Source organism: Stegostoma tigrinum, chromosome 29 (genome assembly GCF_030684315.1).
Source record: "Stegostoma tigrinum isolate sSteTig4 chromosome 29, sSteTig4.hap1, whole genome shotgun sequence".
Lineage (NCBI taxonomy): Eukaryota > Metazoa > Chordata > Chondrichthyes > Orectolobiformes > Stegostomatidae > Stegostoma > Stegostoma tigrinum.
The window spans coordinates 19,296,167-19,311,528 of NC_081382.1; the positions used below are offsets into that span (position 1 = coordinate 19,296,167).

The 15,362-nt window shown below is 42.4% G+C and overlaps 1 protein-coding gene across 3 annotated transcripts in view; it reads right to left on the reverse strand.

The window, feature by feature from the left end:
• Positions 1–6,581, reverse strand: part of akna (AT-hook transcription factor) — a 152,439-nt gene extending 145,858 nt beyond the window's left edge. For 2 of the 3 annotated variants that reach the window (XM_059638127.1, XM_059638125.1), the window contains exon 1: positions 6,459–6,560. The gene's annotated coding sequence lies outside the window, so the exon portion shown is untranslated. Of the gene's footprint in view, positions 1–6,458 lie in introns of all 3 variants that reach the window. The other variant, XM_048558752.2, reaches the window with a different exon arrangement.
• Positions 6,582–15,362: the final 8,781 nt, after the last annotated feature.

Consider the following 15,362-nt stretch of genomic DNA (forward strand, 5'->3'; position numbering starts at 1 on the left):
CGTTACCTGACTTTGATTACACAATGAAACACATCCAAAGGAAGTTTTTATATCTTATCCTTTGAAAAGAACAAAATAAACCAAACCCAACAATTGCTCAGTAATGTTGGGACGTCAGAAAATTGGTGGATTGATAAAAGGTCTTATGAACAAGGAAACAAAGGTGTAATAATATACAATGTTTTGAAGGACCACATGTTCAACTCATCCTACTTGTACAGAGTTTGTGTAATCAGTGAGATTTGTTACACCAGAGCCTGGCACATCTCTTAATTTTCTCTACAGGGCAAACCTTAGGGTGCCAAGTTGTAATTTAAAGTCTGTATTTGGCCACAAAATCACAGTTTTTCCTTTGTAATTGGCTAAATTGGGTTATGTGCTCAATGGCTTTGTTAATGATGGAATTTCACATCTAGAGCAGTGTATAGCTAGTGTCCATGCATCTGGGCAAGAGGACATTGTCCAACCTCAGGATGTGATGGTCATGGAGGTGTGTCATATGCAAAATGTCTTACATGTCCAAACAGGTCAATTAAAAACAAAATAATATCTAAGTATGGTAGCATGCTGAGTAGTCTAATATGCTGGCTTTCAGCTCCAGCCTCTTAAGGGTCCTATCGTACAATGGTCATGTAGCTATCTCCAGGGCCAAAAGGTTTGTGCTCAACAGCTTGTTATTACAGCTTGTTGAGTGTAAGCCTTGCCTCGTGTAGGTTTCACAGTCAGATGTGGAATTGTGACCAATGACACAAAATCCACAACTACCAGACTTGGATTCAGAACCAAACTTGCTAATGAACAAGCGGTTGAACTGATAGTACATCGACAATCTTACCACATCCAAAAAGATAATGGTACTGGGAGTGCACTGGCTGACAGAGAGGGTAACTGTCCTTCCTCTGGCTGCAGTCATATATCCAACTGATCCATCTAAAAATGCTTCCACCCACCAATCCAGCTGGCTGAGGAGCTGGAGTTTAAGTCATTTGGCGATCTCTTGTTCCCAGCAGTGTCTGAGAAACCCCCTCACAGAACTCAAATGCCCAATCCCCTCCAAAAGCAGAAGTGGACGCTTTCTGGTAGGCCAAAGAAAGTGCAATAGTAGTTGTCCCTATAAAAAGGAAAGAAGGAAGGGGACTTGAGTGAAGAAACCAAGGTTAAGGACTGCAACACAACAGAGTTAAAGCTCTAACTACAGATGCTGCCAGACCTTCTGAGATCCGCCAGCAATTTCTGTTTTTGTTCAAGATTTCCAGCATCCATAGATGTGTTTTATTTTAGAGTTAAAGTTGTGGCTGTTTGATCATCTTGGTAAGATAAATCAGAAACCAGACATTTGAAGGAGACATGAAGCGATGTGAGAGAAACATTTTTTTTTAAACACAACTTATGATTCAGGTCAGACTGCTCTGCCTGGATTCATGGTGGAGGCAGACATTGGAGGCATTCAAGACGGCATTGGGTGATTATCTGAATGGTAATAATCTGCAAGAGTATGTGAGAAAATGGCACAAAGTCATAAATGCTTGTTAGAGAACCAGAGCAGACATAATAGCTCCTTTTGGGCACAACAATTTTGTGATTCTGTAATGTGTATTACTATTGTCTTCCAAGACACTTATTTTGATGACTTTCAGGGTTTAGAGAGGAGCTTGATAGAATTTGTTCTTTCCATGAATTAGTCTCAAGTTTATTTTAATATCTGCCTTTATCATCTTCACCCCGAAAGGCTCACTGTGGAGTTTGTGCTGGGAATATTTAAGATGCCAATGCTTAATTCCATGCGATTGTTTGAACCAGTTGGTCTTTCCCAATTTCTCACTTTAAGTTCATTATATATGTATGTGTGTATATAATTCCTGAGGGTTAAATATAAACAAGAGAGTTTTTTAAAAAGAAATAATTTCCAGCTCAGCAGTCTGAGTTGTACATTTCAATGCTTGACTTTACAGATTTTCTAGAAACACTGCTCCCAGTAACAAAACAAAACAAAAAGTGGTACATGTCATGTATATGGACTTCAGCAAAGTGTTAACAAGGTTCCACATGGCAGACTGGTAGTAAGGTTACATCACATGGGAGCCAAGGAGAACTAACCAATTTGATACAAAACTGGCTTGAAGATCAGAGACATAGAGTGGTGGCAGAGGGTTGTTTTTTAGACTGGAGGCTTGTGACCAGTGGTGTGCCACAAGGATTGGTGCTGGTTCCACTATGTTTTGTCATTTACATAAATGATTTGGAATATGACTTTGGGAAGTATAGTTAGTAAGTTTGCAGATGACACCAAAACAGGTGGTGTACTGAACAGAGAAGAAAATTAGCTCTTGATCAGCTGGGCGAATGGGCTGACAATGGCAGATGGAGTTTAATTTAGATAAATGGGAGATGCTGCATGTTGGTAAGGCAGGCCAGGACAGTCAATGGTAAGGCCCTGGGGAGTGCTGCCAAACAAAGGGACCTAGGGGTGTAGGTGCATAGTACCTTGAATGTAAAGTTTCAGGTAAATCGAGAGGTGAAGAAAGCATTTGGCACACTTGCCTTCATTGGTCATAACATTCAGTATAGGAGTTGGGATGTCATATTGCTGCAATATGGGACTTTTGTGAGGCTCCTTTTAGAACACTATGTGCAATTCTGGTTGCCCTTCTCTTGGAAGGATGGTGTTAAATGAGGCTATTTTTCTTTGGAGTGTCAAAGGCTGAGGGGTGACCTTATAGAGGTTTATGAAATTATGAAGTGCACGGATAGGGTGAATAGCCAAAATCTTTATCCTAGGGTGGGGGAGTCCAAAACTACAGATTCAAGTTGAGGGGGCAAAGATATAAAAGTGACTTGAGGGGTAAAATTTTCATGCAGAGAGCGTATGGAATGAGCTGCCACAGGGAGTGGTGGAGGCAGGTACAAATACAACATTTAAAAGGTATCTGGGTGGGTATATGAATAGGAAGGGTTTAGCGCGATATGGGCCATATGCTGAAAATGGGTCAAGATCAGATTGGGTTGTTTGGCCAGTGCAGGCAAGTTGGGCTGAAGGGTCTGTTTCCATGCTGTATAACTGGATGACTATATTTGGTTGTTAAGATCAAGGAAACAGATTCAAGATTCTGAATAAAGCTACAATCTAATTAAAGAATTTCTTAATCTGCTGCATGTCATCTTAAATCTTCATTCAATCGAGTGACTGCAAGATTAAAAAGTACTGAGGGTACTTCTATTTATTTCTCCCCCGCTCTGGGCTGAGAAATAAAAATCTTGTGCCTAGAAAATCAGAATAGAAGAAAAGATGAAAAAGAGAATAGAAATGTATTTTCATACAGCTTTTGTGTGGAAGAATTGTGAATTTGAACAAATAAGAAAATGAAAGACTGTATATAATATCAGATGTAATCAAGCAAACAGTGGCAAAATCTCTGCAGATTCGCTTCACATTCCTTCCTGCAAAAACATGTTCATGTCTTACAGGATGTTGCACCATTTAAATGCCTCAATTTCCTAAGGGCTATTTGGAAAAAAAAACTTGAATTGATTCCATTGACTGAGCTTACAAGTTTAGAATGTACCATGTCTCTCACTGCAGCAGGAGTAACTAAAGTACTTTCTTATGGGTGATTTTTATACCAATCATTTGGCTAAAAATGAAGGGCTAGCATATATTTGTTTTGGTAGTTTCCAGGTGGATTATTTGGGTCTTTTGTGCTTCTCTACATTCCTATGGGAGTTGGTTAGCTCAGTTGGCTGAATGGCTGGTTTGCAACCTGCACGGGTTGATGTCCCCATGAAGGTCCTGTCCTAAATATCACAGATAAGCAGACTGGAGAAAGCTGGAATTTTGACAGCCACTGTAAGCCTATTAAATACAAGAGGCATGAGGTTCTTTAAGGCTATGTGGTTACTTAGAGCAATTCCCTTGAAATCAGTCAAACCAATGTAAAAACAACAAAAAAAAATCACTGAATCTCAGGTCATAAATTGCATGTAATCTAAATCAGGTTTCCTACAATTTTCCAAAATAATAGTTAGCCTGCCATCTGATATCATCTCTACAATCAAGTGAACAGCACATCTGCGCTATCAGCGGAGGTGAATAAAATTAGTTTTATTCTAAACCTTTAGACTCTATTCTTCCCATAACGATTTTAAAATTCTCACTGTAAATGGATGAATTATTCAACATTTGAACAAATTGAGAAGTATGTGGATATGCAGCTTAGCTTTTCTGGGCCAAGGAGAATTGCTTATATGTTTAGCACCGCGTGTGTGACCTGCAATTTTAAACAGGGGCTGAAGATTGCATATAGTAATAACATTGGTACATTGATCTCACATATTCATTCTTCATTCTATTGCAATGTTGAATTCAGTCAGTGTGGAATTGTTTTGTTGCAATGTTGAATTCAGTCAGTGTGGAATTGTTTTGTTAGAATTTAACTCAGTTAAAAGTTTAAAGTTCATTGTCCCAATTTTAACTGTGAGCGAAAAGGTTTTAAAGGGAGTTGTGTGGGAGACACAGGTTTAAAAGAGTAAAAAATGATGAGATAAATGCAAAGGTGCTGATCCCACTGAGGCTGAATGCTTGAACTAACTTTGATGTCATTGTAAATATTCATTTTGTCAAATAAATCTGCTGACTTGAAAGTGTGATAGTCACTGGAAGACATAAATTCTATCCACTAACTATCGCTGTATTCTCAAATAGGTGACACAGTTCAGCAGATATCACAAGCTAGCAAAGTACTGTGGTGCTCATGTATATTGTACTCATAATAAACAGACAAAAAGCTTCATGTCCACCTGCTTCTGTCAAAGAATACTGCATCCATTCATTTTGCCAATTACACAATCTATTTTAACAGTATATTTTGAGTCTCCCACTAATTGACTTCTTTTCTTCATCTCCTGAGGGTGTATACTTTAACTGATCTGCAGCTGTATAAGCAAAGGTCACCCTCTGATGCTTGTCAAGTCTGAAATTGGAAAGCAAGTGTTGGTAGCTTCTTCAATGGAGAGGGCAGCTCAACCAAATTCAATTAATGGCGGTATACAGATGTACTCTTGCAGCAGTTTGAGTAGAGATTCTGGCTGAATTGTCTCCCCCCTTCCAGAATATAAGAGTGTACGCTGTCTCCCACCATAGTCACTGTTCAGCATGTAACATAAATTGATTGAACCCCAGCCTTCCTGATTTGTAACGGTTTATCTATTGCCATGTTGGCAGTTTTTGGTGACATTAGATCTGAGAACAGGAAATCTGTTCCAATCACATCTGTTTAAAGGACCACGTCAACGTTCAAATTTCCTCAATACTGACATGCTCAAAAAGAATCTATGGGGGCAAAATAAATGAAAATCAGATCCAAAGTATCAACTTGGTTTCTCTCTCCATTGTTGCTGCCAGACCTGCTGAGTTCCTCCAACACTTAATCAGAAAGTTTGAAACTTTACCTTCCTGAATCCAGAAAGCTAGTGCAGCAGGCTTTTTACAACTTGCCCAAACCAACCGACTCAGCAGAGATTGGAAACTGAGCCTATAACTCTGTGATTTCAGCTTTCCTGCTCCTCTGATGCTGCCTGCCTTGCTCTGTTCCTCGAGCTCCATACTTTTATCTCTGATTTACGCCCCACCGAGGGAAGAGGAATCAACGGCACACTTTGCCCTCTACTGGTTTGTACATGCAATCATAAAGGACCCAAGAGAATAAGAACCAATTCCAAATGCCTACTTTAATGAGACAGCAATCGCCTGTGGATGGAGTCAGCAACCCTCCCGGCTAGTTAACACTGGCAGGATTGCCCAGTTTAAACTCGTCTGGTCTGTTTGTGATTTCAGGGGACCATAGCGTTGGTCTACAATACAGGCCAAGTGTCTCAATCATATGAAGCGACATTGATATATTGCACGGATACACCAAGCTGCTTCGTAACTATTTACTCTAGCTCCCTCCGGTCGTTTCTTGTAAGATATCGAAGTTTTGACGAAAACTGACGTAAATTACAAACAGCCCCGAAGGACGGGCAGCGGAACATAACTGAGGGATTCCAGCAACGCCAAAGTAGAAAATGCAATGGAAAGTCCCCTTTCTATGGAGTTCAGTCGGAATGTGGAGAGATGCCTCCCTTTTTTTGTTTAAGGCTTACGGAGAGGGTTTGACGGTGAATCCTACAGAACAACACCCAGGGAATCGAAGCTGGTGAAACCGAGACAAAAGGGGTTCGGCGGGGGGTGGGGGTGTGGGGGGAAGCCGGAACCAGTACTTCAGTTTCAGGTCAGTTTCAGTCCGGCGTCCCGCGCCTCGGACATCCACGTTGTAAAACTTTGCATCTGATGCTGCTCACTTTTGCTCCTGTCTGTCTGTCTGCCTGCCTGGGCGACTCCAAAACCGAGGGAAGATCCGAACCGAGCCAAGAGTAAGCAGCAAGTGATTTTACAAATCAATACTTGCAATTGTTATACTCACCGGCACCAGTCTTCACTGAGTTCGTGGAAACTGCAGACAACCCTCCCACCTCAGCCCGAGCTCTCAGTAAGGAGTTGGTTGAATTTTGACTTTGTTCCAAAGTAAACAAGAGAAGTTTCCAAGTTGCGGTTCATTATCATAACTTATGTTAATTTTCGCCGTAAACGTGTTTCCTAGGAATGCCATTGGTTCTGCTGTACAATGGGGGAGGGATCTGGCTGTTGTTACATTGACTCTCTCACCAGGTGAAGGGCAATATTTCTGCTCAGCCTAGTCTCCCTCAACAGAGCCTGGTAAAGGTCTGCTCAAAACTACACTGGGAATCTAAAATACAATTAAAAACAGAATGCTAGAAATGGGGATTTATAACGGTTCGAATATTGAGAAGACCAGAGGTGAGATCTCGTCAGATCTAAAACCGAGGTCAGCTTCTCTTTCAGTCCTAACTTCGTGTATTTTCCCCTCCACTGTCCTTCTCCAGTTCTGGTGAAAGGTCACCTTGACCTGAAATTTGATTCTGTTTCTCCCTACCCAGGCTTTCAGACCTGCATCATTTCCAGCATTTTCTGCCTTTATTTCAGATCTGCTTTTGTGTCAGGTTTGCATGAGCTTTTTTCTATGCAAAAACAGTAAAGAGGTGAATAGCTGTCAAGTTAACGAGAGGCCACTGACCTCTAATAGGCTGCTGGAACACAGGCTGCTGGAACTGTCCAATAGATCCGGCTGCTTCTGCTGGTGCTTCAGATTTCCAGCAGCCATATTTTTGTCACAGAGCCATGGAGATCCACAGCGCAGGAAAAAGCCCTTCAGCCCATTGAGTCTGTGGCAGTCAAAAACAATCACCCTAACTATTCTAATCCCATTTTGCAGCACTTGGCTCATATCCATGTATCCCTTCCCATCACAACTGCACTTCTAAATACTTGTACTTTTGTTTCATTCGTTCATAGGACGCAGATGTTGCTGGCTAACCCAGCATTTATTACTTACCACTACTTGCCGGTTAGAAGGTCAGGAACATAGGAATTAGGAGCAGAAACAGACCACTGAGCCTCAAGCCTGCTGTGCCATTCAGGCTGGTCTGATTTGCCCACATTCTCACCACAGCCACTCCAGGAGGGGGGTTACAAAAGGATGAATCTTTGACTTTTTTTGATCAAGTCCAAATTGCGTAAAGTTTGTTCTTGGGAGTGTTTTTCACTGGGAGGCAGAGCAAGTCTTCTCACTATATGTTACCATCTCACCTCATTAACTACCCACCCTGCCCTTATAGTGTCCCTCATGTCTGATGCCAGCCCCTTCTTACCATCTTATCTTCATTACCAGAACAACTCTATAATCAGCAGGTTAAAACTCAGTTTAGATGGTGTGGCAGTACGATTGCGTGAGAACCTCACTGCAACAGTGAAAAACAATCACGCAAACTATTCTGATCAGAGATAATGGGAACTGCAGATGCTGGAGAATCCAAGATAACAAAGTGTGGAGCTGGATGAACACAGCAGGCCAAGCAGCATCTCAGGAGCACAAAAGCCGACATTTTGGGCCTAGACCCTTCATCAGAGAGTGGGATGGGGAGAGGGAATTGGAATAAATAGGGAGAGAGGGGGAGGTGGACCGAAGATGGATAGAGGAGAAGATAGGTGGAGAGGAGAGTATAGGTGGGGAGGTAGGAAGGGGATACGTCAGTCCAGGGAAGACGGACAGGTCAAGGAGGCGGGATGAGGTTGGTAGGTAGGAAATGGAGGTGTGGCTTGAGGTGGAAGGAGGGGGTTGGTGAGAGAAAGAACAGGTTAGGGAGGTGGGGACAAGCTGGGCTGGTTTTGGGATGCAGTGGGGGGAGGGGATGAGCTGGGCTGGTTTTAGGGTGCAGTGGGGGGAGGGGAAGAACTGGGCTGGTTTTGGGATGCAGTGGGGGAGGGGGAGATTTTGAAGCTTGTGAAGTCCACATTGATACCATTTGGCTGCAGGGTTCCCAGGCGGAATATGAGTTGCTGTTCCTGCAACCTTCGGGTGGCATCATTGTGGCACTGCAGGAGGCCCATGATGGACATGTTGTCTAAGGAATGGGAGGGGGAGTTAAAATGGTTCGTGACTGGGAGGTGCAGTTGTTTATTGCGAACCGAGCGGAGGTGTTCTGCAAAGCGGTCCCCAAACCTCTGCTTGGTTTCCCCAATGTAGAGGGAGCCATACCAGGTACAGTGGATACAGTGTACTACATTGGCAGATGTGCAGGTGAACATCTGCTTAATATGGAAAGTCATCTTGTGGCCTGGGATGGGGGTGAGAGAGGAGGTGTGGGGGCAAGTGTAGCACTTCCTGCGGTTGCAGGGGAAGGTGCCGGGTGTGGTGGGGTTGGAGGGCAGTGTGGAGCGGACAAGGGAGTCCCGGAGAGAGTCTCTTCGGGCAGGCAGATAAGGGTGGGAATGGAAAAATGTTTTGGGTGGTGGGGTTGGATTGTAAATGGCGGAAGTGTCGGAGGATGATGCGTTGTATCCGGAGGTTGGTGGGGTGGTATGTGAGGACGAGGGGTATTCTGTTAGGGTGGTTATTGTGGGGGCAGGGTGTGAGGGATGTGGACTTCACAAGCTTCAAAATCTCCCCGTCCCCCACTGCGTCTCAAAACCAGCCCAGCTCGTCCTCGCCTCCCAGCTTTGCTGGCTGAGGAAGAAACACCCCAGGGCAACTGGCACTCAGAAGATTTCTGGAAACTAGCTGCCAATCTGAGATAAATCATGTACTGTCCATGCGTTGGTAAGTCAATGAGAGTTTAGGTGCCTCTAATCATGCACAGTGGCTAGGAAGGGTTAATAATAAGGGTTTTGTGATGCTGTGGTAGTGTACTTACCTCTGGACCAGGAGACTTCAAGTCCCACCTGCTGGGGCAGTGTGTCATAACATCTCTGAATGGGTTGATTTGAAAATATTTGTGAAGTGTTAATAAGCAGTTGGGACACAGAAGCGAAAACTAAACATAGTTTACAGAATAAGAGACTTGTACGCAGCCAGCGGAGAATGTGAGCTACTGTGCCAGAGTGGACTGACTAAAAATCACTGCTTTCATTAAATATCATTTCTGCTGTTTTGAGGAATTTAATAATTTTATGAAACCTCTGAACACATATTGTATCTGCCCTTAATTGATGTCAACCTGCACACTGGCTTCATGTCTTCCAGCAAGATGTCAATGTCTAGCCCTTTTCATTGCCCAGAAAATCTTTCCTGAAGGCTTTGATTGGAGTAAAGATGATCACCAATTCAATCAACCCTTCCACAAATTCATCTTCGGAGAAATCACAGTCAGGGAATTTGCTGCAGCATCTAGTGACAAAGTCACGAGTAGACTCTTCGGGTGACATGAGTTGGAGTCCAGTTAATCCAGAATCTGATCTGTACCTTAGGCAGATCTCCAGTGCTGTCCAGATTTTCTCTGGATCTTTTTATTGTCCTCATTGAAAATCAGAGGTGTTTATTCTGCATAGTCCCACCTTGCAGATAGCAAATAAGATTTTCAGAGATCTTCTCTTGGGATTATCAATGGCTTGACCTCTAAAGTAAAGTATGTTGCTTAAATAGCTACAATTCAGTAAAGATGTCACTCACGCCTAAATTAATAATCAAACATTAGCCTTCCATTCCTTGTGAAAGATCTGTGGCTCCTGGTTTCAGTGAAGTGAGGCGCAGGGTTTGTTTGTTAATTTCTTTTACTTGGTTTGCTACTTTGTCCTTTCAATGTTTCTGCTTCTATCTGACTTTATCTTCTATGGCTGTGGCCTCTTTAAGAAGTGTAGCTGAGTGTGGGTGCATGCCTTTAGAGACAAAGGCCTGTAGTAATAAATTTCAGCATTAGAGGGAATTCACACCAAATAAAGATTACTGATGTCACAGCAGCTTTGGCGTTGAATTGAAGGACAAATGGCGGAACCAACCAACCACTCCTTTAAGTGAGAACATCCCCTCCAGTCCTTTAAGCACATTTTTTTATTTGAACAGGAAGGTTCTGCAGTTAAACTGACAATATCCTATGACTGAAAAGTTTGGTTTTATGCCTATGAGAAGACTTTTAGTACTCAATTCTATGTTTAAACATAAAATCAGTAACTAAAAGAGTGAACTTTAGTAAGGCCTTCAACAGGGCTCTGCAAGGTAGGCTGGTCAGTAAGGTTAGATCACGTGGGATCTAGGGAGAGCTTGCCGATTAGATGCAAAATTGGCTCGATGATAGGAGACAGAGTGGTTGTAGATGGTCATTGTTCAAACTGGAACCCTGTGACCAGTGGTGTGCCATAAAGATTGGTGCTGGGTCCACTGTTGTTCATCATTTTTATAAACAATGTGGATGAGAACATAGGAGGTGTGGTTAGTAAGTTTGCAGATAACACCAAAATTAGTGGGGTAGCAGACAGTGGAGGAGATTAGCCAGGAGTACAATGGGATCTTCATCAATTGGGCTAATGGACCAAAGAATGGCAGATGGAGTTTAAATTATATAAATGTAATGTATTGCTTTTTGGTCAGACAAACCAGGACAGGGCTTACACAGTTAATAGTAGGGCCTTGGAGAATGTTGTCAAACAGCGAGACCTAAGGGTGCAGATACAGAATTCCTTGAAAGTGGCATCACAAGTAGGCAAGGTGGTGAAGAGGGCATTTGGCATGCTTGCCTTCATCGGTCAGAGCATTGAGTACTGAAGTTGGGACATCATGTTATGGCTATATAAGAAATTGGTACAGTCACATTTGGAATTCGGATCAACTGCTGTAGGAAGAATGTTATTAAACTGGGAAGTGTGCAGAAAAGATTTATAAGGATGTTACTGAGACTGGAGATTTTGACTTATAAGGAGAGGCTGGATAGGCTGGACAGTTCTGAGGAAGGGTCACCAGACCTGAAGCATTAACTCCGATTTTTCTTCACAGATGCTGCCAGACCTGCTGAGCTTTTCCAGCAACTTCTGTTTTTGTTCTGAATGTGGTTGCTAGGTAAGGACAAGGGGAACCCTATCAGAGGAGGGAAGAGAGAAAGTGTGGGCGGAAGTGTGGGTGATGGGCCAGACCCGGTCGAGGGCCCTGAGGATAAACGGTGCTGGGGAATCCTTGGTTGAGGAAGAAGGTGGACATTTTGGAGGCTCCCTTGTCGAAGTTGGACCATCTGAACATATGCAACGGAGATGGAGGAACTGAGAGAATAGAATGGATGCTTTACAGGAAGCAGCATGTGAGGTTGTATAGTCCAGATAGCTGTGGGAGTCAGTGGTTTACAGTTGATATTAGTGGCCAGTCTATCCCCAGAAATGGAAACAGAGAGGAAAGGAAAGGAGGAGTCAGAGATAGACCTGGTGAAAGTGAGGGCAGCATGGAAATTGGAAGCGATATCGATGAACGTTTCCAATTCTGGATGAGAGAGGGAAGCCGCACCAATAATATCATTGATATATTGGAGAAAGAGTTGACCTGAGGAGGGGTCACTGATTGCAGAATGCTAATTGTGACTTTTCTTCATAGATGCTGCCAGACTTGCTGAGCTTTTCCAGTAACTTCCTGTTTTTGTTTCTGGATAGGCTGGGAATTTTGTCCCTGGAGCAGAGGAGGCTGATAGGTGATGCTATAGAGGTTTATGAAATCATGAAGGGCATGGACAAAGTGAGTATCCAAAGTCTTTTCTCCATGGTAGGGGAGTCCCAAACAAGAGGGCAGGGGTTTAAGGTGAGATGGGAAAGATTTTAAAGGAACCTGAGGGGCAATGTTTTTACACAGAGAGTGTACATGCATGGAATGAACTGCCAGAGGAAGTGATAGGTGCAGGTATAATTACAACATTTAAAAGACATTTATACAAGTAAGTGGGTAGGAAAGGTTCAGAGGGATATGGGCCAAATGCAGGCAAATGGAACTACTTTAGTTTGGGAAACCTGGTTGATATGGACTGGTTGGACTGAAGGGTCTGTTTCTGAGCTGTAAGTCTCTATGACCCCAAGTTTATACCACCCTGATTACACTGGCCGAACTGAGGTTGGGGTTGTTCTTCTCACTCCCAAAGTTCCCTCTTCTTCTGCTGATGTTGGTGCTGGAGTTTAGGCCCTTCTGATACGAGTGCTTCCTTTAAACCCAGTTCCCTGGGTCATCCCCAAGTACAGTGGCTTACTATAGTTTATATGTCAGCATGGTAACTGACAAATGGATTCCTCCTATATAGTTACCGCAGTTTGATACAGCAATGTAATTAGAATAATTCAGTTACTGCATGTTAATGAGGTTTCTGTACCAAGAAAAGTTACAAAAGACAGTATTGGATATTGTAATTTCTCCCATTGATTGAGCTGATCCTAGGAGCAGGCTGTCTCAAAAACAATTCTGCGCACACACACACACACACATTTTCTCTCTCTCACATACACACATATGCACGCACACACAGATGCATAAATATTCTCTCATGCACACACACACACACGCACATGCACCCATTCTCTCTCTTTTTCTCTCTCTGTTACATATACACACACACACACACACACACACACACACACGTGCACACGCTCTCTCTCAACACACAAATATTCTCTCCCTCTCTCTCACACAAACGCGCACACACGCACGCATTCTCTCTCTCTGTCACACACACACATATGCACGCACACACACACGCGCACACGCACACGCACACGTGCACGCGCACACACACACACACACACACACACACGCACACGCACACACAGGGGACTCAGTAAAATGGAAACTGCAACCTTTATACCATTAAATCACAAGCTATGATGTGGTGATGACTTTATGAGTACATCCTTTAAGAGATATAACACAACAAAGGGCACCATCAAACTGCTGGTTAGCATGGCACGTTTTCAGCTGATAGCTAGTGACAAATATGGCAATAAATATATGTTTCTATAGACTCATCAATCATTTGACTGAACATTTATCTCCCAAACAGGGAAATATCCATCAACACATGTATCCAAAAACAACTTCACTTAAGTAAAAATAATTTATTTTCCTCTATCAATGTTGTGCATGAAAAATTTATGTGGTCAGCGGCCTTTTACTTGCTTATTATATAATTGCAGATTGATCTGAATACATTCCGCAAAGGAATTCTTTCTGTTGATACTGGATTCAACAATTATTCAAGAAATCTTTGGCAGTTCTGATACATAAACAGTTACATGGGTCATAGTGTAACAATCCAGACTCTTGTTCTAAGGATTCGTCACAATTACTTGCAGCTCCCAGTAAGATGACAGTTTGCTTTCATTTAAATAAATGTTTGTCACATCAGCTGTTGCCTTTACTTAGCCTGGATCTAGAGTGGCAGAGACTACTGTCAAAAACAGACATTTTGAATTTGGGATTTTATAAATCCAATACTGATGTATTAATCACATCATTGCTTAGTTGCTAAATATACATTTTTACTTGGCATTGATGAGCATTATCTGTCAATGGCTTCATTGTCACTGTTGCACTATTTTTATTGCTGTGTGTGGAAAGGAGCATTTTAATTGGCCAAGTATGCAACATCCAGATGTCAAATCTAAACTGTAATCCGCCCAATGTAATCCACTGAGACGGATGGATGTTAAGAAACTGCAGTTCCTATTCATTGTTTGGAGCAGAATTCTTAAGCACACCAAAATTTGGGCGGCACGATGGCTCAGTGGTTAGCACTGCAGCCTCACAACGTCAGGGACCTGGGTTCAATTCCAGCCTCGGGTGACTGTCTGTGCACAGTTTGCACATTCTCCCTGTGTCAGCGTGGGTTTCCTCTGGGTGCTCCAGTTTCCTGCCACAGTCCAAAGATGTGCGGGCTAGGTGGATTGGCTGTGCTAAATTGCCCGTGGTGTTCAGGGGTGTGTGGGTTATAGGGGGTTTGGGTTTGAGTGGGATGCTGCCAGGGGCGGTGTGGACTTATTGGGCCAAAGGGCCTGTTTCCACACTGTAGGGAATCTAATCTAATCTAAACTGCTGTAAATAAATCAATAATTTGTGTTTGAATTGTTGTGAGAGGAGCACTTGCCTTGTGCAGCTCCTACCTGCATGAAGGTCACTATAAATTGGGGTGTTTTTTTAATCTGGACTTTTTATGAAGTTAAGGTCATTAACACACCATTACTCAACAGAAGTCATACCTAATGCAGTTTGTCATTCGTATTAGACAAGGAAAATTAGTCACTTAAAAACATTAAAATACAATGTTTCATGTTTCATAGAGACCAAAAATTTGAAATGCTTTGAAATATACATCAGGTTAAAGTGAGTTTACATTTAATATTGTTAAAAATTTACTCTGAAATCACAGATACATGTCTACAGTGGAAGTATATAAGCACTGAGTAAACCAATGCAATTCAATAACTTTCCTTTCATTTCTTAACTTTGACCATAATAGTTAACATAAGTGCACCCTCAACAAAAAAAAACTTAAAATAGTAGTGTGAATTATTCAGACAACAAAAACAAAGTTGCTGGAAAAGCTCAGCAGATCTGGCAGCATCAGTGAAGGAGATAACAGAGTTAACTGTTCTGAGCAACGGTCACCAGACCTGAAACATTAACTCTGTTTTCACCTTCACAGATGCTGCCAGACCTGCTGAGCTTTTTTAGCAACTTTGTTTTTGTTCCTGATTTACAGCATCCGCAGTTCTTTCAGATTTTAATCATCAATTATCCATAGACTGGTCTATAATGTAGCAGTAAATTAAATCACTTTATTTTAATTTATTACTTGTTTGAAAATAACCTTACACACATGACATGTTTTGCTCATAAGTCTATGCATGTATTCAGTCGGTTTTGTTTATATGTTAACAGCTTTAGATAGGGTCTCAGAGTTAGGCCTAATTAGGTTCAGTAGATGGGGTGAGGGAAGGGTGTGTCACTGCTGATTTC